The sequence below is a fragment of the Dendropsophus ebraccatus genome, chromosome 15 (genome assembly GCF_027789765.1).
Source record: "Dendropsophus ebraccatus isolate aDenEbr1 chromosome 15, aDenEbr1.pat, whole genome shotgun sequence".
Classification (NCBI taxonomy): Eukaryota; Metazoa; Chordata; class Amphibia; order Anura; family Hylidae; genus Dendropsophus; species Dendropsophus ebraccatus.
Window position 1 is genome coordinate 11,636,557 of NC_091468.1, and position 25,309 is coordinate 11,661,865.

At 50.8% G+C, this 25,309-nt stretch overlaps 1 protein-coding gene across 1 annotated transcript in view; it reads right to left on the bottom strand.

The window, feature by feature from the left end:
• Positions 1-25,309, bottom strand: part of KCNK2 (potassium two pore domain channel subfamily K member 2) — a 97,346-nt gene that overhangs the window by 51,878 nt on the left and 20,159 nt on the right. The window lies entirely within an intron of this gene.

Here is a 25,309-nt window from a genome sequence, read left to right on the forward strand (position 1 = left end):
TAGTGCCCCACATAGTAGCCAATGCCCCCATATATGCCCCACATAGTAGCCAATATCCCATATAGTGCCCACATAGTAGCCAATGCCCCCAAATATGCCCCACATAGTAGCCAATGCCCCCTATATAGTGCCCCACATATTATCCAATCCCCATATAGTGCCCCACATAGTAGCCAATCCCCCATATAGCACCCCACATAGTAGCCAATCCCCCATATAGCACCCCACAGAGTAGCCAATTCCCCCATTTGTGTGGCCCCAGCGAAAAAAACAATAAACCAGTAACTCACCTGTCCGCCGGTCCCAGCAGCTCCTCTCCCGGCAGAGCGCGCACTCCCGTCATCCTCCGGGGCGGGCAGCGGGGTATACAGACACTGACTGTGCCGGAAGTGACCTGAGCCTCCATCATGAATCACTTCCGGGACAGTCAGTGTCTGTATACCCCGCTGCCCGCCCCGGAGGATGACAGGAGTGCGCGCTCTGCCGGGAGAGGAGCTGCTGGGACCGGCGGACAGGTGAGTTACTGGTTTATTGTTTTTTTCGCTGGGGCCACATATAATGCGGGACACGGGGGGCCGTTCCGGGACCGCGGGACAGCACCCCGCAAACGGGACTGTCCCGCGGAATCCGGGACAGTTGGGAGGTATGTTCTAAGGCCTTCCATTGGAACTATAGGGGAGATTTATCAAACATGGTGTAAAGTGAGACTGGCTCAGTTGCCCCTAGCAACCAATCAGATTCCACCTTTCATTTTTCAAAGAGTCTGTGAGGAATGAAAGATGGAATCTGATTGGTTGTTAGGGGCAACTGAGCCAGTTTTACTTTACACCATGTTTGATAAATCTCCCCTAAAGTGTCTGGAATACTCCTAATATCTGACAGAAGGCAATTCAAGGCGAAAGAGTGGTAGGAAAATTGCAGAACTTTAATAAAAATCCACAGACAATGTTTTAACCGTTCTGGTTCCATTCAGACTCTAAGGGTCTATTCACACGTCAGTATATTTTTCCAATCCGCAAATTTCAGTCAGTATACAATCCGCAAATTCAGTCCGTATTGCATCCGTATTGCATCCGTATTGCATCCGTATTGCTTCAGTAAAATACAGACCCCATAGAGTTGTATTGGATGTGTCAGTTACTGTCCGTACTAGGGTCTGTCCTTTTTTTTTTGCGGAACGGATTGCAGCCCAGTACACAACACGGATGTGTGTATAGGTCCATTGAAATACATTGGTCCTATATTATTGCGGATCCGCAATTGCGGACAGGAACAGGATGTGTGAATAGGGCCTAAGAATATCCATAACACTTACAATATACAGAGCTGAGACACAAAGACGGGTACATAGGCCTGCATTCACTGACAGCAAGCAGAGATAGAACTAAAATGCTTCATATTACAGAAACCTAGGCTCAGGGTGTCACGGCCGCGGCGGCTTCCCGCGTTCCGGGTTGCCGCCGCGACCGCCTCCTGTCCCGTGCAGCCGCCGGGGTCCTTGTGTAGGGACCCGGCGCTGCTGCTGCTTCGGCCCCTGGGGCGCCTCACCTCTCCTCCGTGCATGTCGCGGTCTGTGCCGGCCGGCGCGCGCGTCCCCGCCTCCTAGGGCGCGCGCGCGCCGGCTGTCTCAGATTTAAAGGGGCAGTGCGCTCCTAATTGGTTAGTGTCACCAATCACTCCCCTATAAATCCCAGCATGCCCTGTCCTTAGTGTTGGAGCCTCTACATGCTTCCCATAGCGTTTGGCCCAGCTCCCTGTTGTTCCTGTGTCCTGTCCGTTACCTGGTCCCAAGTCCCTGTTCCTGAGTCCTGTCCGTTACCTGGTCCCAAGTCCCCGTTCCTGGTTCCTGTTCCCCTGTCACTCCACCTGTTCCCGTGTCCAGCCTGTCACGTGCTCTCTCATCTGCAGACTATTGCCTGTGCCATCTCCTGCCACGCCTCGCCTGCCGACACCAGCAACCAAGCCAGGGGTAGCGACCTGGGGGTCGCCTGCCGCAGCAAGTCCATCCCGCCTTGCGGCGGGCTCTGGTGAAAACCAGCGGCCCCTTAGACTCCGCTCCCTGGTGAGGTTTGTGCCATCGCTGGTGCCGGTCCAGTGGATCCACTACTCCGGGCGTTACAGTAGGCTCCAACCATGGATCCCGGCGAGGTGCCTGATCTCCGTGACGTCGCCAGAGTGGTCGCGCAACAGGCTCAACAAATCCAGAAACAGTCACAGCAGATCCAGCAACTCACTGCCGCCTTACAGCAGCAGACTACTGCCCAGCGCACACCACCTCCTGACGCTGCTTCTTCACTCCGACTGGCCCTCCCAAGCAAGTACTCTGGGGACTCTAAGTTGTGCAGAGGATTCCTGACTCAGTGCACCATGCACATTGAACTTTTGAGTAGTCAGTTTTCCACCGAGCGCTCTAAAGTGGCTTTCATCATCAGCCTATTAGAAGGTAGAGCCCTGGCCTGGGCCACGCCACTGTGGGACCGTGATGATCCTGTTGCTGCCAATCTCCGGGCCTTCCTATTCGAGTTTCGCTCCGTCTTTGAGGAACCTGCCCGTGCTTCTTCAGCCGAGACTGCTCTCCTCAACCTCTCTCAAGGCAGCTCCTCTGTTGGTGACTACGCCATCCAGTTCCGCACCCTGGCAGCTGAATTGGACTGGAACGAGGCCGCCCTATTGGCCACCTTCAAGAAGGGCCTGTCTAGTCGAGTGAGAGACGTGCTCGCTGCCCGAGACCTGCCTACCTCCCTGAACGAACTCATTCTACTGGCCACCCGAGTTGATACTCGTTTTTCGGAGAGGGAGGAGGAGGTTCGGCATGAACATTTACTAACCCGTTCCCGTCGCCATCCCCAGCTGGCGCCGGTTTTCCAGAATCCTGACCTTTCGATGTCCCAACCCTCTCCTGAGATTCCTATGCAGGTGGAACGGGCTCACCTGACGCCTGATGAAAGAATCCGGCGCCTGGAGCAGAATCTCTGTCTCTATTGCGGTGGTACCGATCACTTCCGGCTGGGATGTCCCCTACGTCCCCAAACATCCGGAGGATGCTCGCACCTAGGTCCGGTGGGACAGGTGTCCCTAGGTGCGAATGCCACCATTCCAAGTCTGTCTATGCCAGTTTCCATCCGGACTCCCTCAGGACAAAATCATCAGACTACTGCCTTCCTCGATTCTGGCTCAGCAGGCAGTTTTATTGCGGCAACATTGGTCCAAAGATGGCGGCTACCCGTGACCCAACTAGCCAGGCCCCTGACTATCTCCTCGGTCACGGGCGAAATTCTTACCGACCGTGTGTACTACCAGACCGCATCTTTAGTCCTCCAGGTGGGTCCTTTACATCAAGAAGAGATATCCTTCTACGTCCTGCCCCATTCTTCCCCCGCGGTCCTCCTGGGACTCCCGTGGCTACAAGAACATGCCCCTCAGCTGGACTGGAGAACCGGGGAGATTCTCAGTTGGGGTCAGGACTGTTCCCACCAGTGTCTCAAGTCACCTCAGACCAAGTGTACTATGTCATTTCCTGTCCCGGCCAAGCCTCTATCCGGCCTACCGGCAGAAGACCAAGACTCGGCGGATGCCTTCTCTGCCGAGGTGTACCCTCTCCCCGTACCCAAGACTAAGGTCGTGTCCTCTCACCACCGGAAGAACTTACAGAAGGTCCTCGTCCACAGACCCACAGTCCCTTGCCACGTTATACCGCCTGATCGCCTAGTACCAGTCGTCACCTCCACTCTTCAGAGAGTACCCCCCGGAAAGACTCATGTTCACCCTGCGCTTCGAAGAGGTATTTTGAAGTGGGGACATTCCTCGTTGGAGGCCGGGCACCCTGGAGTCCGTAAGACCGGCCAACGGATCTCTCGCCACTACTGGTGGCCCAGCCTATCCCAAGATGTCAAAGACTTTGTGGCTTCCTGTGCCATTTGCAGGCAAGAAAGAGGGGGAGGCCAAAGGGGGGGGGTACTGTCACGGCCGCGGCGGCTTCCCGCGTTCCGGGTTGCCGCCGCGACCGCCTCCTGTCCCGTGCAGCCGCCGGGGTCCTTGTGTAGGGACCCGGCGCTGCTGCTGCTTCGGCCCCTGGGGCGCCTCACCTCTCCTCCGTGCATGTCGCGGTCTGTGCCGGCCGGCGCGCGCGTCCCCGCCTCCTAGGGCGCGCGCGCGCCGGCTGTCTCAGATTTAAAGGGGCAGTGCGCTCCTAATTGGTTAGTGTCACCAATCACTCCCCTATAAATCCCAGCATGCCCTGTCCTTAGTGTTGGAGCCTCTACATGCTTCCCATAGCGTTTGGCCCAGCTCCCTGTTGTTCCTGTGTCCTGTCCGTTACCTGGTCCCAAGTCCCTGTTCCTGAGTCCTGTCCGTTACCTGGTCCCAAGTCCCCGTTCCTGGTTCCTGTTCCCCTGTCACTCCACCTGTTCCCGTGTCCAGCCTGTCACGTGCTCTCTCATCTGCAGACTATTGCCTGTGCCATCTCCTGCCACGCCTCGCCTGCCGACACCAGCAACCAAGCCAGGGGTAGCGACCTGGGGGTCGCCTGCCGCAGCAAGTCCATCCCGCCTTGCGGCGGGCTCTGGTGAAAACCAGCGGCCCCTTAGACTCCGCTCCCTGGTGAGGTTTGTGCCATCGCTGGTGCCGGTCCAGTGGATCCACTACTCCGGGCGTTACACAGGGACACATGTACATCTATGGAAATAGCACAGGTGCATGGAGATGACGGGGGTCGGGTTACCAAGTCAATAAAAAGCTAACCCAGCCCCCAACGAGGAGATTACATGTCCAGTGTCTACAAAGGGAGGTGAAAAAAGGAGCTGAGTGTGGTCAGAATGGACACTGAGTAGAGGATCTTAGACATCCAGAGCGGATAATAATGAGAAAAAAAAGGGAAAGGTTGCAAGATAGGGTATACATGTATATTAGATATAGGGTGGTATTTGGAATATTGTTTTTGTTACCTGGATAACCCCTTTAAGTCAAGAAAAAAATGGCAGCTTTGAAAGTAGGCTTACAGCTATACTAACATAAAAAAGTACTGTGGGATACGGCCTCAGCTCCCAGGAGGAAGCCCCAGGGCAACTATGATGATGTAACTCTCCATATATGGACAGTTACCATATAAGGATGGTGACATCATCAGGGTCAGGGCTTCCCCAGGTAGTTCAGCTCTGTAGTGAGCCTTCATTGCAAAGTGGTGGTCCTGCTGACAGCCACCCAGTATATTTTAATGCATGCTCATGCCTGGATATCTGCCATAGGAAGGCCAAGTAATAGTGCCCTTAAAGGGGTTGTTCACAAAAAAATCTACTGTTTCCCAGAAAGTGCCATGTCCATGTAAGGAACTGTCCAGAGCAGTAGCAAATCCTCTTAGAAATCCTCTCCTGCTCTCCAGACTGGAAAGTCTTCCTGCAGGACATGCAGAAGCTAATAAGTACTGGAAGACTTGAGATTTTTAATAGAAGTAAATCACAAATCTATGGCAGTTTCTGGCACCAGTTGATTTGAAAGAAAATATTTTTTGGTGAACAATCCCTTTAAATAGACATTACTCCATGACATCAATGGAGCTTCCCAAGGTATTTGTTAAAGTGGTACTCCAGCGAAAATCGTTTTCTTTCAAATCAACTGGTGTCAGAAAGTTATATAGATTTGTAATTTACTTCTATTAAAAAAATCTCAAGACCTCCAGTACGTTTTAGCTGCTGTATGTGCTGCAGGAAATCTTGTTTTATTTTCAGTCTGACACAGTGCTCTCTGCTGACATCTCTGGCCGAGACAGGAACTGTCCGGAGCAGGAAAGGTTTTCTATGGGAATTCATAGAAAACCGAGACAGAGTTCCTGTCTCGGCCAGAGGTAGCAGCAGAGAGCACTAGGTCAGACTGACAATAAAACATTTCCTGCAGGACATACAGCAGCTAATAAGTATGGGAAGACTTGAGATTTTTTAAATAGAAGTAAATTACAAATCTATACAACTTTCTGACACCAGTTGATTTGAAAGAAAAAGATTTTTTGCTAGTCAACCCCTTTAAATAATTAATTGTGAAGGATGCCAAACAGTGTTATCCATGACCCATAAATTACTATACCATGCAGGAATAAACCTTTAGGTGCCCTATAAGTAAGTAGTGATGTAAGGGGGAGCACTGTCATATCCATTTACTTTGAACAAGTAACGATCTTCAGAGAAGGATAGGAAAAAAAATAAAAAAATAAAATAAAATTATATATATATATATATATATATATATATATATATATATATATATATATATATATCATACATTTGTATACTCAGTATTATTTTCTTTTACAACCTTGACTCTTTATTTCACATGGTGTTCTTTTCAGATTGCATAGCAACCACTAATCCCCAAGACTAGCTCCCATTGCTTTATGGGAGAGTTTAGTGAGCATGCTCTGGGACACATACAATGGTCACTGTACAGAGAGAATGAAAACGGTGTGATCCGGTGCAATCTGCTCCAGCTTTATAACAGAGGTGTTACCTGTAATCCTGCCCCCTGATGATAATAGGATGATGGCTGAGCATGCCCCCTCTGCCATGTATGCTGAATCAGGGGCGTAGCTAAGATTCACGGGCCCCATAGCAAAAAATTTTAAGGGGCCCCCCTCTCCCCTACGCACAACACAAAGCACAGTGGATATATATATTTCTTGTGCCTGTCATTGGGGGACACAGCACCAGTGGGTATAGGCTACTGCCACTAGGAGGCGACACTAGACAGAAGAAGAAGTGACTCCGCCTGGCAGCCTATACCCCTCCTACAGACACCAGGCTAACTCAGTTTTAGTCTAGTGTCCGTATGAGGTAGACACAGGTGCCACGCACCTCTTTATTATTTTAGTTTTATTTCTTTTTCTTTCTTTCTAGGTTATCAGGGGGACCGTCGGCGTGGGCTGCCACACCAGACGTAGCCTCCCCCTGAGGGTGCACTGGAAGTTTTCACTTCCCATGCGCCGGTCACCCGTCCCCCATTGCCAGCTCCCTGCGCAGGATGCCGGTACCCCACCCAGGTGCGAGGTTACCGAGGGGGTGACCCTGCGAGCACCCGAAGACGCCGGACAAGTGAGTAGTCCTGTCCTTGGGGGGGGGGGGTCATCCTGGCTAGGGCAACCAGTAGCCTCTTGCCTGCTCTCCCTAGTCCCCATTGCCACAGTGCACACTTCCCTGCAGCGCAGCCCTCTCTCCTCTATCCCCTGTCCTACTGGACAGGTTGTCTCCTGATCCCCCTTCTCATCTCCCTCCTAGCCTGGGCTGATGCCCACCCCCTTTCATCCAGGAGCCACTGCAGCCCGCAGCGGCTTCATAAGGGACAGCTGGGGGATTGCTGGGCTCCTCTCTCCCTTTCCGGTCGCGTTTTCTGGCGCTCCGCGCCGCCGTCTCACTGCCGCCGGCCTGCCCCACAAATTTAGGCCCCGGCTTCTGCCGGAGCTAGGCCGCGTCGGCGCACGCTAGTGACGTCACTGGGGGCGGGGCGCCCGCCCGTTTTTCGGCTCCTCCCGCCACAGCCCTTTCTCCTATTGGCTACTCTGTAGCCCCCACCTTTTTCCTCCTTGCCCCCTCCCTTCCCCCTCTTGCCGGCAGCAGCTTCAGCTCGTGGCCTCCTGCTGTTATCTCTGCCAGTACAGCAGCCTCAGCTCCCTGTGCACAGCAGCAGTCTAGCATCCAGTGCAGCTATTCCAGCGTGCACCAGCTACAGCTTCCAGTGCAGTCGTTCCAGTGCAGCTCCAGCATCCAGTGCAGTCGTTCCAGTGCAGCTCCAGCATCCAGTGCGGCAGCAGCTCCAGCATCCAGTGCGGCAGCAGCTCCAGCATCCAGTGCAGCAGCAACTCCAGGGTCTGGTAGGCTCACCCAGTGGGTGATATTCCCCTCCTCCACTCCCCAGGCTAACAGCCCTAGCTACCATGTCTGGTCGCCGGGATGACCCCCCTAGGCAGCTCGCTCCCGCGGCTGTGGCGACACACTTTGCGTGTGCTCGTTGCAATAAGAAATTCCCCTGTGGTCAGCCTGGTTCCCTCTGCCTGCTATGCCTTAACCCTGGTGCCACTTCCCAGGAGGCCCCCCCTCCAGGTCCTGATGTAGCTTCTCCTGAGTGGGCTAGATCCCTGTCCCAGGCGATCGGTGACCTCTCTAAGCTGTCGCAGGTCATGATCCATGCCATTGAGCGGTTGCCCTCCCAGGCGCCTCCAGCAGCAGGACCCTCCAGGGTATCTCCTGACTCCCCTTCCAGAGGACGGTCTCATAAGAGACCTAGACTCTCTGTCTCACGGTCGCCCTCTAGGTGTTCCTCAGACCTTTCTCCTCCCAGATCCACTGCAGGCGGTTCCGCTTCCCAGCGACCCCTCTCCGCCACCTCGGGGGACCCCTCTGACTCTGCTTCAGAGTCTGACAGGGAGGATCAGCTGGCCTCTGCAGTGCAAGCCTTGATCCGTGCAGTGCGAGACACCTTACATATTGAGGAGGAGTCCTCTTCTACCTCCAAGAGTGAGGTTTCCTTCCGTCGCCAGAAGCGACAGCCATTGGTTTTTCCCAGCCATAAGGATTTTGAGGACCTCCTAGCCAAGGAGTGGAATCACCCTGACCGGCGGATTCCATCCTCTAAGCGTGCCGAGGCTTTGTTTCCCTTCTCCCCTGACCTGGTCACTACATGGACAGTGCCCCCATCTGTGGATCCTCCAGTTTCTCGACTCTCCAAGTCAACTACTCTGCCTCTGGCAGATGGTGCTTCACTCACTGACCCGGTGGACAAGAAAATCGACGCTTTTTCGAAGTCTGTCTTTGTTGCAGCTGGTTCGGCCCTACGTCCTACCTTTGCTGCATCCTGGGTCAGCAAGGCTTGTTCCTCTTGGGCCAGGCAGTTAGTCCATGACCTCTCCCTGGACACCCCGCGTGAGGATCTCCTGTCTCTGGCCTCACAAATTCTACATGCGTCCAAATACTTGTGCGACGCTTCTCAGGAAGCTGCTCGTTTGTCTGCGCGGGCCCTGGCAAACTCTGTAGCCATCCGACGCTCTGTCTGGTTAAAATGCTGGTCAGCTGACGCCGCCTCCAAGAAGGCTCTGACTTCTCTTCCCTTTGCAGGAAACAGACTTTTTGGGGAGCGGCTGGATAAGATAATCTCGGACGCTACGGGGGGGAAGAGCTCCTTGCTTCCTCAAAACCGATCCCGGCGCCCTCAGCCTCCCAGGCGTTCCAGCCGTTTCCGCTCTTTTGAGCCTCCGGCACGTCGTCGCCCGGCTAAGGATACGCCTCCAGCTCCTTCTAGGAAGCCCTCCTTCAAACCCCGCCCCACCTGGCAGCCCCGTTCTCGCCCTTCTAAGGGTCCTGCACCCAAGTCTTCTTCCTGAGGGTCCTTCACCACTCGGGTCTCTCCCTCAAGTAGGGGGTCGTCTGCTCTCCTTCAAGGAGATTTGGCTCGCCCATGTGTCCGATGTGTGGGCTCGGGAGGTGGTGTCCTCAGGGTACAAAATCGAGTTTGTGTGCATTCCACCTCCTCGCTTTTTTCCATCAAATCTCCCACGCTCTTCGGCACGGCTTTCCGAGCTTTTTCGGGCGGTTCAGAATCTCCTAGCTCAAGGAGTTGTGGTCCCAGTTCCTCCCTCCGAGCACTTCCAGGGATTCTATTCCAATCTGTTCACAGTCCCCAAAAAGGACGGCTCGGTCCGTCCTATCCTGGATTTGAAACGGCTGAACAGGTTTGTTCGCCTTCGGCGGTTCCGCATGGAATCCTTGCGGTCGGTGGTCGCGTCTCTAGAGCAGGACGAATTTCTTGCTTCTATAGACATCCGCGACGCCTATCTGCATGTTCCCATCGCAGCCAGTCATCAACGTTTCCTACGTTTCGCCGTCGGTTCTGGACATTTCCAGTTCGTTGCCCTGCCCTTCGGGCTCGCCACGGCGCCTCGGGTCTTTACCAAGATCCTTGCACCTTTGATGGCTCTGCTTCGGTCAAAGGGGGTGGCTGTCCTGCCATACCTGGACGACCTTTTGGTAAAGGGCCGCTCCAAGCAGGACACTTTGTCCAGCCTCCAGATCACACTCGATCTCTTGACCAATTTCGGTTGGGTGATCAATTATCAAAAATCTTCCCTACTTCCCTCCCGCTCTATGGAGTTTCTCGGGATGCTATTCAACACCGAGATGGCCTGCGTCCTCCTTCCTCCAAACAAAGTTGCCTCCCTGCGCTCGGCAGTCTCTCTGCTCCGCTCGGGCGCCCCCTGTTCGATTCGCCTTTGCATGCGAGTCCTGGGCAAGATGGTCTCCTCTTTCGAGGCGATCCCCTTTGCTCAGTTTCATTCGCGCCCTCTGCAGCAAGCGATCCTGTCGCAGTGGGTCAGGTCCCCTCTGTCTCTCCACAAGAAGATCCTCCTGTCCCCTGCTGTTCGCAGGGAGCTTCTTTGGTGGTTGACGTCTCCGGTGGTCCTCCTCGGCCGCTCGTTCCTCCCCCTCAATTGGCTGGTCGTCTCTACGGATGCCAGCCTGTCCGGGTGGGGGGCTGTCTTCGGGAGCCACACAGCTCAGGGCTCTTGGTCGCCGACAGAGGCTCGGCTTCACATCAATATCCTGGAGCTCCGGGCCATCTTTCTCGCCCTGTCTCAGTGGACCGATCGCCTGAGGGGTTATCCGGTCCGTGTTCAGACCGACAACGTCACCGCCGTTGCCTATCTGAACCGTCAAGGCGGCACCAGGAGCCGCTCTGTCATGACCGAGGCCGCTCGCATTCTCCGTTGGGCGGAGCGGGTTGTTCCAGCTCTCTCGGCAGTCCACATTCCCGGGGTGGACAATTGGGCGGCGGACTACCTCAGCCGCGAAAGACTGGATCAGGGCGAATGGGCTCTACATCCCGAGGTGTTTCTTCAAATCTGCCGGCGGTGGGGATCCCCAGATGTGGATCTCTTCGCCTCCAGGCTGAACCACAAACTCCCCATCTATGTGACTCGGGCCCGGGATCCTTGCGCGTTCGCGGTCGACGCCTTGGTGACCCCATGGGAGCAGTTCTCCCTGGTTTACGCCTTTCCTCCTCTGCCCATTCTCCCACGAGTCCTGAAGCGCATCAAGGCACTCGGCGTTCCCGCCATTCTTGTCGCTCCAGACTGGCCGCGCCGGTCCTGGTACGCCGACGTAGTGCACCTCCTGGCCGACGCCCCCTGGCGCCTTCCCCTGCGGGCCGACCTCCTTTCACAAGGGCCAATATTCCACCCCAATTTACCTCAGCTGAGTTTGACGGCGTGGCTGTTGAGGCCGCGGTGTTGAGGTTTCGTGGGTTCTCGGAACCAGTCATCCAAACCATGCTTAAGGCCCGTAAGCCTCAGTCAGCTCGGGTCTACCATCGCGTGTGGAAGGCCTTCTTTTCTTGGTGCGAACAGAATAATTTTCACCCCTTGGTGTGTTCCACGCCCAAGATTCTTTCCTTTTTACAGTCCGGGCTGGATAAAGGCCTCAGTCATTCCACTTTGCGTTCGCAGATTTCCGCCCTGTCTGTTCTTTTTCAGCGGGCTCTAGCTTTCCGCCCCCAGGTGAAGACCTTTCTTCAGGGGGTGGTCCATTTGGCCCCTCCTTTTCGTCAGCCTTTAGAGCCCTGGGACCTTAATTTAGTCCTCGAGGTTCTGCAAGGTCCTCCCTTTGAGCCTCTTCGGGAGGTGTCTCTTTGTTTCCTTTCTTGGAAAGTCGCCTTCCTGGTGGCGGTTACCTCCATCCGTAGGGTGTCTGAACTGGCAGCGCTCTCTTGTCGCTCCCCTTATCTGGTCCTTCACAAGGACAAGGTGGTGCTTCGTCCTCTTCCTTCCTTCCTGCCGAAGGTCGTGTCTGCATTCCACCTTAATGAGGACATCATTCTCCCCTCTTTTTGCCCTGCGCCCTCCCATCCTAGGGAACGGTCCCTGCATTGTTTGGACCTTGTCCGGGCCATACGGATCTACTTGTCAGTCACTGCTTCCTTCCGCCGCTCGGATTCCTTGTTCGTGGTCCCGTCGGGTCCGCGCAAGGGGCTGGCGGCTTCCAAGACCACCATTGGGTGTTGGATCAGGGCAGCCATCGCAGAGGCCTACCGCGTTCGTGGCAGGGCTCCTCCTTTTCGGGTCACCGCTCATTCTACTCGAGCTGTGGGGGCCTCTTGGGCGGTTCGCCATCAGGCCTCAGTGTCCCAGGTCTGCAAGGCCGCCACCTGGTCTTCAGTTCACACTTTTTCAAAGTTTTATCAGGTCCATATCCTGGCTTCCTCTGACGCCAGTCTGGGCCGCAAGGTTCTGCAGGCCGCCGTGCGTTAGGCAGGCCGCATGGGGATTGTAATCTTCTTTCCCCACCCTCTGGGACTGCTTTTGTACGTCCCACTGGTGCTGTGTCCCCCAATGACAGGCACAAGAAAAGAGGATTTTTTTGTACTCACCGTAAAATCCCTTTCTTGTGGCTTCATTGGGGGACACAGCTCCCACCCTGTTTGAGGTTGTGCTCCCGGGGCTTGTTCTGTTCTTGGGGTTTTTTCGTTCCCGGGACCAGCCTGGTTTTTTTGCCTGTTTTTGTTACTACTTTCTACTGCTTGTGACTAAACTGAGTTAGCCTGGTGTCTGTAGGAGGGGTATAGGCTGCCAGGCGGAGTCACTTCTTCTTCTGTCTAGTGTCGCCTCCTAGTGGCAGTAGCCTATACCCACTGGTGCTGTGTCCCCCAATGAAGCCACAAGAAAGGGATTTTACGGTGAGTACAAAAAAATCCTCTTTTATATACCGTATATGCTCTGTGATGTGGCCAAATAATAAAATCTCTTGTAGCCAGAGGCAGAATCCTGCCAGCAACCAATGGCCAATGGCTGCTTGCTATGACAGTCCACTGTTTTTACCTATAAGGGCCCTTTAGGAGCCTTACGGTTAAATACATAGGTGCCGGAGCTGACTACCTTCTGCTTAACCCCTTATGTACTGCAGTGTGTAAGTGACCCAAAGTTCAGAAGACAAGGAGATATGCACTAATAACCCCTGACCTCTGCACATTTTCAGTGCAGTGAAGCAGAGATCTCCGTCTTCTGCTTGTTAACCCCTTTTTTTTGTGTTGCAGCATGTAAGTAAACATTGGGTCACTTTCAGACTGCAGTACATAAAGGGTAAAGCAGAAGGACACACACTCTTAGGGCCCTATTCCACCGGACGATTATCGTTTGCATAATCGTTAACGATTAACGATCTCAAACTACCGCTATTGTGAAAGACCTGAAAACGTTCGGTCATTTCCATGGAACGATAATCATTACTTATGATCGTAATTGCGATCGTTTCTCTTCGCTATTTATTCGCTATTACGTTCGTATCTATTGCGAACGACCGAACGATATCTTATTAAATGCAAACGATTTGCGAACGAGCAACGATAAAAATAGGTCCAGGTCTTATAAAGCGATCAACGATTTCTCGTTCGGTCGTTAATCGTTAACTGCATTTCAACCGAACGATTATCGTTCAGATTCGAACGATTTAACGATAATCTGAACGATAATCGTCCGGTGGAATAGGGCCCTTACTTTCTCCCCCAGGCCCCCCTCCTGCATGGGCCCCATAGCAACTGCCTACCCTGCCTCTATGGTAGCTACGCCAATATGCTGAATAGTGATAGGATGTGTTAGTCTCTTTTATTTTGTCCTGATATAACATAAAATAGAATAACGCTTGCTGATTTATAGATCCCTTTAAGACGGAGCTAATTTACTAAACAGATAAAAAAACAAAAACAAAAAAAACATGACCTTCCAGTTAAATTGAATGTGTTAGAAGGAGCTACAAATCAGTGCGGAGAGGATGACAAGCAATGAATGTTCCGGAATCAGAGACAGATTACAGTACAAGGAGGAAGATGCGGGGAGACAAGCTGGAGAGGAGTCTCTGCTTCACCAGAATGTGATCAAACCTGGAATCGCCTCTGGTGAAGCGAACAGTTACAAAAGGCAGAAGGCGGCGAGGACGGCGGGAGAGAGACCAAACTGCGGAGAAGAAACAAACTGCAATGATATTAACATGAACAGTGGGGGAGTGAGAGTATCCGAGGAACTGCGAATAATAGCGTCTCAAAGCGGCTCCATTATGCCGAATGGGAAACTAAAAAAGATCGACAGGACGACGAGCACTGAGGCAGAAGTTACAGTCAGTTCTGATAAAGTCCTCCCATAGGCATCCGGAATCCTTGTAGCATCATGAACAAGAACATGGCTCAAGTTCAGACCAGCGTAATCCAAACTAACAAGTTAACAAGAGGTTAATTTTTTTGTTACATAAACTGGTGTCAGAAAGTTATATAGATTTGTAAAGAATTATTTTAAAAAATCCCCAGTCTACTGGAGTACTTATCAGCTGCTGTATGTCCTGCAGGAAGTGTATTCTTTCCAGTCTGACACAGTGTTCTCTGCTGCCACCTCTGTCCATGTCAGGAACTGCCCAGAGCAGTAGCAAATCCCCATAGAAAACCTCTCCTGTTCTGGACAGTTCCTGACATGGACAGAGGTGGCAGCAGAGAGCACTGTGTCAGACTGGAAAGAATACACCACTTCCTGCAGGACATACAGCAGCTTATACGTATTGGAAGACTGGAGATTTTTTTTAAATAGAAGTAATTTAGAAAGCTATTTAGGTTTCTGAAACCAGGTGATTTAAAATAAATAAATAATTCTCTGGAATGCTGCTTTTCACCTTTTCACATACAGTGGCATGAAAATCTTGGTGGTTGCACATCTCAATTGAGGCACAAATACTTAGTGGTTACATTGATACCAGATCGCACTTTTACTCAAGTGTAAAGAGTAATAAATTGTTGGTAAGATTATAATGATATTAAAGGGGTTATCCAGTGCTACAAAAACATGGCCGCATTTCCCCCTCTCGTCTCCAGTTCAGGTGTGGTTTGCAATTAAGCTCTATTTACTTCGATGGAACAGAGTTTCAAAACCCCACCCAATCTGGAGACGAGTGGCCATGTTTTTGTAGCACTGGATAACCCCTTTAAACAGTCCCATCTGGTGCCAGGTTCCTGTCCTCATCACAGGAGTCCCTGCCGGGCCGGTGTTACTTCACACAGGTCCACACCCATCTATTAGGGGATCAGTTGTACGTCTGCATTATGGGATCAGTTATACACCTGCATAATGGGATCAGTTATACGCCTGCATTATGGGATCAGTTACACACCTGCATTATGGGATCAGTTATACACCTGCATAATGGGATCAGTTATACGCCTGCATTATGGGATCAGTTGTACGCCTGCATTATGGGATCAGTTATACGTCTGCATTATGGGATCAGTTATACGTCTGCATTATGGGATCAGTTATACGTCTGCATTATGGGATCAGTTATACGCCTGCATTATGGGATCAGTTATACGTCTGCATTATGGGATCAGTTATACACCTGCAGTATGGGATCAGTTATATGTCTGCATTATGGGATCAGTTATACGCCTGCATTATGGGATCAGTTATACGTCTGCTTTATGGGATCAGTTATACGCCTGCATTATGGGATCAGTTATACACCTGCATTATGGGATCAGTTATACGCCTGCATTATGGGATCAGTTATACGCCTGCATTATGGGATCAGTTATACGTCTGCATTATGGGATCAGTTATACGTCTGCATTATGGGATCAGTTATACGTCAGCATTATGGGATCAGTTATACGTCTGCATTATGGGATCAGTTATATGTCTGCATTATGGGATCAGTTATATGTCTGCATTATGGGATCAGTTATATGTCTGCATTATGGGATCAGTTATACACCTGCATTATGAGATCAGTTATACGTCTGCATTATGGGATCAGTTATATGTCTGCATTATGGGATCAGTTATATGTCTGCATTATGGGATCAGTTATATGTCTGCATTATGGGATCAGTTATATGTCTGCATTATGGGATCAGTTATACGTCAGCATTATGGGATCAGTTATACGTCTGCATTATGGGATCAGTTATATGTCTGCATTATGGGATCAGTTATATGTCTGCATTATGGGATCAGTTATACACCTGCATTATGAGATCAGTTATACGTCTGCATTATGGGATCAGTTATATGTCTGCATTATGGGATCAGTTATATGTCTGCATTATGGGATCAGTTATATGTCTGCATTATGGGATCAGTTATATGTCTGCATTATGGGATCAGTTATACGTCTGCATTATGGGATCAGTTATACGTCTGCTTTATGGGATCAGTTATACGTCTGCATTATGGGATCAGTTATACGCCTGCATTATGGGATCAGTTATACACCTGAATTATGGGATCAGTTATACACCTGCATTATGGGATCAGTTATACACCTGCATTATGGGATCAGTTATACGCCTGCATTATGGGATCAGTTATACGCAGGGCCGTTTCTAGCACCGGGCGGGCCGGGCCACCGCACGGGGCGCCAAAAGCTAGGGGGCGCCCGCGGCGCCCGACCTTCCCGGACTCTTCACATAAACTGTGCATTCGGCACCACATCAAGAGGATGCCCCTCGCCAGGCCCCCTTCCCACTCACCCCCCCCCCCCTGAGGCCGCCAGACTCCACGGACTTCTGAGGTGATGTGTGAGCCAGCCGGCACGATGTAGCGCACGCTAAGGACACGCTTCCCCAGTGACGTCACCAGACACTTCATACATTGGACGTCCGGACGGCCGCAGAGGCCACGCTCCTGCGGCGCCTCTCTCCTGCTTCTCCTCTCCTGTCATCCGGCAGTTCAGGCTGAAGGCCCTATTCCACCAACAGATCTGACGACAGATTATCTGCCAAAGATTTAAAGCCAAACCCAGGAACAGACTATAATCAGAGAACAGGTCATAAAGGAAAGACTGGATTTCTCCTCTTTTTAATTCCACTCCTGGGTTTGGCTTCAAATCTTTGGCAGATAATCTGTCGTCAGATCTGTTGGTGGAATAGGGCCTTTAGATGGCGTGAGTATTGTAACCGGGGAGATGGGGGAGATGGCGGCCACCGGGGTGGGGATAGAGAGATTGCGGCCAGGGCGGGCATTGTTAGTTGGGGTCTGTTGAGATGTGTGGAGTGTAGGGGAGGTCACCCAGCTTTCCCAGGATCCTGTATGGTAGTGGAGGTCACCCAGCTTTCCCAGCATCCTGTATGGCAGTGTAGTGGAGGTCACCCAGCTTTTTCAGCATCCTGTATGGCAGTGTAGTGGGGTCACCCAGCTTTCCCAGCATCCTGTATGGCAGTGTAGTGGAGGTCACCCAGCTTTCCCCAGCATCCTGTATGGCAGTGTAATGGAGGTCACCCAGCTTTCCCAGCATACTGTATGGCAGTGTAGTGGAGGTCACCCAGCTTTCCCGGCATCCTGTATGTCAGTGTAATGGAGGTCACCCAGCTTTCCCAGCATCCTGTATGTCAGTGTAATGGAGGTCACCCAGCTCTCCCAGCATCTTGTATGTCAATGTAATGGAGGTCACACAGCTTTTCCACCGTCCTGTATGTCAGTGTATACTGGAGGTCACACCGCTCTATGCCATAATACACACACTGCTTCTTCCTAGTAACCCTAATCTTTATAAAAGGGGGGGGGGGGGGCGCTTTTATCAAGATTCGCCCTGTTGCCAAAATGACCTAGAAACTGCCCTGGTTATACGTCTGCATTATGGGATCAGTTGTACACCTGAATTATGGGATCAGTTGTACACCTGCATTCTGAGGGCTGCGGATACAGAAAAGTAATGGAAGGGGAATGGTTGCTGCATATATCATTCATCCAAACCTTTTGTAGTATGGAGACAACCCATGTCCTTATGTCCTGTTAGAGGGAGTACCTGTATGGGAGTACTTAGCATCCTCTACATACTATCAGGGAATTCTGAGCTAACAGAAGGGGAACCCTAATTCTGCTGCTTCATGATCTGTATGTAAAATTACCTAGAGTCACTTGGGCATCACACGGGCGAACACAACTCAAGGAGTCATCTCGGGTCGTGACATCACCAAGTTATCCAGGAAGTGACATCACCATGTTATCTAAAAACTGAGATCACCATGTTATCCAGGAAGTGACATCACCATGTTATCCAGGAAGTGACATCATCATGTTATGCAGGAAGTGACATCACCATGTTATCCAAGAAGTGACATCACCATGTTATCCAGGAAGTGACATCACCATGTTATCCAGGAAGTGATATCACCATGTTATCCAGGAAGTGAAGCCCTGATGCAGCAGTAAGTGCAGGAAAAAAGCACTTTATCTGCATTTCCCATAATAAGGGTATATTGGTGATTTGTATAACTTTTGGGGGGCAATACAATATGTTAATAGCCCCCAGCTACAAGCATGACACCTGTCTGATGACTGAAATCTATCTGCTGCAAGCATGCCTACTATTTGATAATTTACATTCCCAATGCTCCGATGGAAGCATGCCTCCTGTCTGAGGATTGACATCCCCATTCTGCAATCATGCCTACTTTCTGATGATTGACATTCCCTGATACAAGCACACATCCTGCCTGTCTGATGACTGACATCGCTCTGCTGCAAGCATGCCTCCTGTCTGATGACTGACATCGCTCTGCTACAAGCATGCCTCCTGTCTGATGACTGACATCGCTCTGCTGCAAGCATGCCTCCTGCCTGATGACTGACATCGCTCTGCTACAAGCATGCCTCCTGTCTGATGACTGACATCGCTCTGCTGCAAGCATGCCTCCTGTCTGATGACTGACATCGCTCTGCTGCAAGCATGCCTCCTGTCTGATGACTGACATCGCTCTGCTGCAAGCATGCCTCCTGTCTGATGACTGACATCGCTCTGCTGCAAGCATGCCTCCTGTCTGATGACTGACATCGCTCTGCTGCAAGCATGCCTCCTGTCTGATGACTGACATCGCTCTGCTGCAAACATGCCTCCTGTCTGATGACTGACATTGCTCTGCTGCAAGCAGCTATCAATCATCAGATGAGTGGTGCTTGCAGTAGGGGGAGAGATTAATGTAGAGAGATGACTCCATGACTGCTTTGTAATATTCCAATAACTTCAGGTACATTATTTATATAAAGCACAAGCAGCAATCAATGTATGAAAACATATTACAGAGACGTGCATATCCCCTGCCAGCAGCTTCACTTTAAAGGAGGTAGTTCAGCAAAAAATCTTCAAATCTTTCAAATCAACTGGTGCCAAAAAGTGCCAGAAATTTGTAATTTACTTCAGTACTTTCAGTACTTATCAGTTGCTGTATGTCCTACAGGAAGTGGTGTATTCTTTTCAGTCTGGAAAGCAGGAAAGGTTTTGTATGGTGATTTGCTTCTGCTCCGGACAGTTCCTGACATGGACAGATGTGGCAGCAGAGAGCACTGTGTCACATGGGAAAGAATGCACCACTTCATGCAGGATATACAGCAGCTGATAAGTACTGAAAGACTTAAGATTTTTTTTTATTTTTTTTTTGCTGAACTACCCCTTTAAGGTTTCCTTTGCGCTTATTTCAGTTACTTTTAGTTTATTATGCTTGGTTATTTAAAAAAAAAAAGAAAAAGAAACAGATGAGAAGCTGGAATATGTTATATATTCCTGATATTGCAGAATTCTTGACAAGGCCGTCTGACTGTCACCCGTACACAGGAGCACGTCTCCTTCTCTGCCGGCAGGGCTGTCAGTAACAGTCTACACAAACAATTACTCTTCATCTATTGTTCGTTCATTGCGCTTTACAGAGAATGGAAGAACTAAAGGACGTGCACTCACATTGCACATAGATTGCTATATATATATATATAGATATCTGCCACCAGGAAATTCTCCTGGCACCTCCATGCATATGTAAATTTCCCAGTTATGTATAGTAACCCCATGTCTAACTATTAGATTTGTTTTATGCTTATTTCGGGGGCAAAGTTCAGGGGTTTGTGCAACTTTCACCTCAACACGTCCCTTACAGGAGTAAAGACTTTGCACAATCCCCAGGGTGCAACCTCTAAGTCAGGAGTCCTCAATGGCGGACCGCGGAGTCCAGGTGTCCGGATTCCTGCTGCAGCTCAGTATACCTGTATACTGAGCTGCGCTGCCCCCTCCCTGCACAGTCACTATGAGAAGAGGAGACGCCAGACCCAGTATGAGTGTTCATTTTTTATGTTATATGCTATATGGGAGGGGGAGCACAGGGGGGCTATATAAGTGGGGGAACACACAGCATGGATGCTATACACTACTGGGGGAGCACAGGGGGACTATATACTACTGGGGGAGCGCACAGGGGGGCTATTTACTACTGGGGAGCACAAAGCGGGGGTCTATATACTACTGGGGGGCACACAGTGGGGGGCTATATACTACTGGGGGAGCACACAAGGGGACTATATACTACTGGGCGAGCGTACAAGGGGACTATATACTACTGGGGGAGCACACAGGGGGGCTATATACTACTGGGGGAGCGCACAGGGGGGCTATATACTACTGGAGGAGCACACGGGGGCTATATACTACTGGGGGAGCGCACAGGGGTCTATATACTACGAAGGAGCGCACAGGGGTCTATATACTACGAAGGAGCGCACAGGGGTCTATAAACTATAAATCTTAAATCAGGGCTTTAAACTCCTGTCCCTTTAAAGGGGTAGTTCACAAAAAAAAAAATTCAAATCAACTTTCAAATCAACTGGTGCCAGAAAGTTCAAGAGGCTTGTAATTTACTTCTATTAAAAATATCAAGTCTTACAGTACTTATCAGCTGCTGTATGTCATGCAGAAAGTGATATTATTTCCAGTCTAGAGAGCAGGAGAGGTTTTCTATGGGGATTTCCTACTGATCTGGACAGTTCCTTACATGGACAGAGGTGGCAGCAGAGAACACTGTCAGACTGGAAAGAATACACCACTTCCTGCAGAACATACATCAGCTATTACGTACTGCAAGATTGGAGATTTTTTAATAGCAGTAAATTACAAATCTCTGTCACTTTCTAGCTCCAGAATTTTCAGATCAATCCATACTGAGTGAAACTGAGCAAGTGATACACAAGATAGTCAGGTGGTCTTAGCTGACTGTACTGGTATTGGCCTTTACGTCTTTCTGTGTTATTCATCTTATCTTATTCATGTCTCTCTTTGTTGTTGAGCTGCAGCATCCTCGTCTGACCTCAAGACTCCACAAAGACATTTCATACGTTATCTTCAAATTACATTTTACCAGACAAGACAAACCCAGAAGTTTCACTTTATAATATACTGCTTAAGGCCCTATTACACGGGACGATTATCAGCCGTATTCGGCCATTTCAGAAGATAATTGTCTTGTGTAATAGAAGAATAGATCTCTGCTTGCTGACTGTGAATAAAACATTCTAGTTCCATAAAGACTATGAACATCCATAACACTTACAATATACAGAGCTGTGACACAAAGACAGGTACATATGCCTGCACTCACTGACAGCAAGCAGAGATAGAACTATAACTTTTCATATTACAGAAACCTAGGCTCAAGGACACATGTAAGTCTATGGAAGCAGAACAGGTGCAAGGAGATGATACAGATAATGTCTCCTGGTGGTTGGGTTACCAAGTCAATAGACAACTAACCCGGCCCCTAGAGAGAAGATCACATGTCAAGTGACTACAAAGGAAAGGGGGGAAGAGGGAGCTGAGCGTGGTCAGAGTGGACCCAGATTAGAGGATTTTAGACATCCAGAGTGGATAAGAATGAGAAAAAAACAGGGAAAGGGTACAAGATCCCTGTAAAGATCGCCCAAAAGTAGAAAAAACTTGGAGGGCACTCACCATAAGAATTGATGCTTAATCATGTAAGGAGTTCTCAGCACTATTCTTAAAGTGACTCTGTGCCCACAATCTGACCCCCCCCCCCCCCCAAACCGCTTGTACCTTCAGATAGCTGCTTTTAATCCAAGATCTCTCCTGGGGTCTATTCGGCCCTTTGGCCGTGGCTTACATTGTGTATGCATTAGGCTGGCACACCCTCTCTGTCCCTCCTCCCCACCCTCCTCATCATAAGGAATGCTCCAGGCAGATTGTCTCCTATTCATCACCTGTGTCAGCACAGCACATGGGCTGGATCATTAAGGCACCTGTGTAGTTTTCACTGCAGAGGAATAGGAAAAATGATGAGGAGGGTGGGGAGGAGGGACGGAGAGGTTGTGCTAGCCTTATGCATACACAAGCTAAGCCATGGCCAAAGGGCACGGGGCTGCCAGTTTAGAAGTTATTTTTTAGGACAATAACTGCATCACCTACCGAACGGACCCCAGGACAGATCTTGGATTAAAAACAGCTATCTGAAGGTACAAGTGGTTTGGGAGGGATCAGATTGGGGGTACAGAGTCGCTTTAAGCTTATATTCTGGGCATTTTATATCTTACCATATAAAGGATTTCTTGGTGGTCTCTCCCCTTACAGATGCATGTTACTCAGGGCTCCAGACTAAAAAATTTACCTGGGAGCCATTGGCTCCTAACCTGAAAAATTTAGGCGCCAAATAGAATATTTGGTCGCCAACATTTTAAACCATGTAAAATTAATGTTATGTTAAATGGGACTTACTGTGTGCAGAGGCCGCGGCAGCCTCCTCCTCCTTTAGATTCTTTCTTTTCTTAGTTTGAAAACGTTCAACATGGAAACTTGCAACTTGACAACCATATACAGTCTGACAACCATATACAGTCTGACAACCATATACAGTCTGACAACCATATACAGTCTGACAACCATATACAGTCTGACAACCATATACAGTCTGACAACCATATACAGTCTGACAACCATATCCAGTCTGACTCAGTACTTCAGCTTCACTTGGCTAGCCTTTTAATGAGGCTTACTCTTCTGAACTTGAACTTAAAGGGAACCTGTCGAACCCGTGCCGGGGTGACAGGCTCCCAACCCCCCGTTAGAACCCCCTATACTCACCTCATCGCGCCGGGTCCCGCTTCTGAAGATGGTCCGGTCACGGAGATCTCAGCCGCTGCAGCCCGGCGTGCGCTGAGAGATGAGTCCAACGCTCATAGAGAATGACGGGAGAGTCCAGTGCTCCGTCATTCTCTATGAGTGTTGGACTCATCTCTCAGTGTGCGCGCCGGGCTGCAGCGGCTGAGATCTCCGTGACCCGACCATCTCCAGAAGCGGGACCCGGCGCGATGAGGTGAGTATAGGGGGTTCTAACGGGGGGTTGGGAGCCTGTCACCCCGGCATCGGGGGTGACAGGTTCCCTTTAAAAGCTTGCAACAGTCTATACATACTGAGCTAGACTTCTGACTGCAGCCATAGTGACCCCCCCCACAAGATGTGTATATAGATAGATATATCTCTCACCTAGTGACTAATGCAAGTGACCCCCTACAATACAGACACCTGAGGGGCCCTGATAATAATAATTGTGCATATATCTATCTCCCAGTGTCTGCAGCCAGTTTGCCCTACACTTATAGATGGCCCCCTCCTACCCCCATTATAGATGCCCCCTCCTCCCCCCCATTATAGATGCCCCCTCCTCCCCCCATTATAGATGCCCCCTCCTCCCCCCCCATTATAGATGCCCCCTCCCCTTATAGATGACCCCCTCTACCCCTATTATAGATGCCCCCTCCTCCCCCGAATTATAGATGCCCCCTCTTCTCCCCCCCTTATAGATACCCCCTCCCCTTATAGATGACCCTCTCTACCCCCATTATAGATGCCCCCTCCTCCCCCCCATTATAGATGCCCCCTCTTCTCCCCCCCTTATAGATACCCCCTCCCCTTATAGATGCCCCCTCTCCCCCCCCCCATTATAAATGCCCCCTCTTCTCCCCCCCTTATAGATACCCCCTCCCCTTATAGATGCCCCCTCCTCCCCCCCATTATAGATGCCCCCTCTTCTCCCCCCCTTATAGATACCCCCTCCCCTTATAGATGACCCTCTCTACCCCCATTATAGATGCCCCCTCCTCCCCCCCCATTATAGATGCCCCCTCTTCTCCCCCCCTTATAGATACCCCCTCCCCTTATAGATGCCCCCTCTCCCCCCCCATTATAGATGCCCCCTCTTCTACCCCCCTTATAGATACCCCCTCCCCTTATAGATGCCCTCTCCCCCCCATTATAGATGCCCCCTCTTCTCCCCCCCTTATAGATACCCCCTCCCCTTATAGATGCCCCCTCTCCCCCCCCATTATAGATGCCCCCTCTTCTCCCCCCCTTATAGATACCCCCTCCCCTTATAGATGCCCCCCTCCCCCCCATTATAGATGCCCCCTCTTCTCCCCCCCTTATAGATACCCCCTCCCCTTATAGATGCCCCCTCTCCCCCCCATTATAGATGCCCCCTCTTCTCCCCCCCTTATAGATACCCCCTCCCCTTATAGATGCCCCCTCTCCCCCCCATTATAGATGCCCCCTCTTCTCCCCCCCTTATAGATACCCCCTCCCCTTATAGATGGCCCCCTCTCCCCCCCCTTGAATATGGCCCCTCTTCTCCCCCCATTATAGATGCCCCCCCCCCCCTTTCCTCTATGCTAAGCAATATTTAAAAAAAACAAACACACAAACTCACCTGACAACCCGCTCCCCCGGCGATCCTCTTCTTCTTCGGACGCTGTCCCCGGCTGATGCGCGGCTGCCGGGGGTGTCCCGTCCTATCCCCGGCAGCGCGGCGCATCAGTGAGCTCCCTGTACGCCGGGGCTGTGACTTCTGACACAGGAAGCGTCTCTGACGCGCGCTTCCTGTGCCGGAAGTCAGGGCCCCAGGCAGCTCACTGATGCGCCGCGCTGCCGGGGATAGGACGGGACACCCCCGGCAGCCGCGCATCTTAAAGAGACAGCGTGCTGCCGCCGGGGCCAGTCGCAAATGGCGCCCAGATTAATAAATCTGGGCGCCATTTGCAAAACGTCAGTCGCATTGGCGACCATTTTGGTCGCCATCTGGAGCCCTGTTACTGTTGGTGGACAGTGCCATAGGGGCGGGGCTTGACAGCCGTGGTGCCCCATATCACTTTAGGGTTACTCAAGACAGCGTCTTGAATAACTATCATTCTCATCGCCTGCTAGACCCATTTTTGTGGTGAGTCCCCCCCCCCCACGTTTTTTTTTATTTTTTCTAATTCTGAAGATATGCTAATTACCTATCTTAGAAGTGAGTACCCCAGTTTTATTCAATACTCTCTGTAGAGGTGGAGTGGACCATGTGTTCATGCTAGTTCTGGTTTAGACGAGTATAGTATGTGGAAGTTAGTGTATGGTAAGCCTGATTCTTCTCTGTTCGTGCAGGCTAGCCATATTGGGTTAGTACACCTTGGGTGAGACTACCATGGTGTCTCTATTCTCTCCAAGCC